This window comes from Scylla paramamosain, unplaced genomic scaffold, assembly GCF_035594125.1.
Source record: "Scylla paramamosain isolate STU-SP2022 unplaced genomic scaffold, ASM3559412v1 Contig33, whole genome shotgun sequence".
NCBI classification, from domain to species: domain Eukaryota; kingdom Metazoa; phylum Arthropoda; class Malacostraca; order Decapoda; family Portunidae; genus Scylla; species Scylla paramamosain.
This window is the reverse complement of record NW_026973698.1, coordinates 111,808-112,500: the sequence shown is the minus strand read 5'-3', so window position 1 is coordinate 112,500 and position 693 is coordinate 111,808.

Genomic DNA, 693 nt, shown 5'->3' with positions numbered 1-693 from the left:
ACATAAATAAGGCAAGGGAAAAGCTACTTATAGCTAAGAGTAATACATGCCAAAATACATTAGGGAGAGATTAACTATGGAGAATACTTAGATACTGTAATGTAGGTGCTATCGATTACTTATCGATGGCAATAAAAGGAGTATGGAAAGTTCCATGGTGTGTGTGTGACGTAGTGTGGCGTGATCATATCCGCCCCACCCTTATGCGCCAACACCCACTATTTGCACTTATGCATATATGTATACATACACTTATATTGCTAATCAAGCAAGGCATTATAAATACAATACACATTATTATTAATTATGTGACACCGTTACATCGCTCGGTCACCTACTTGACGCGTCCTCGCGAATACAGTGTACCTAACCATGTTATGTGTATGAAACTCCTTCATTAAGACGTTTACGTCTACTATCAAGATATATATACAAATTTAAGGCTTTCCTAACACACACATATAAGAATATTAACAAAAACATTAAAATAAGGCAAGGTGTCAGGATACTTGGATAGAGAATCCCAGGTTTCAGATATACTGGTAAGGATGTCTCTAGAGCCTCTGAAAACTCTTCTGTGTTTGAGAAGGAAAGAGTGGATAAGGAGTTTGTTATAAAAGAAATCCTTGACTTTGTCAAATTCTCCAGGGAAGTAACAGGGAAAACTCTATATGAAAGGTCTGTCGTAAAAGC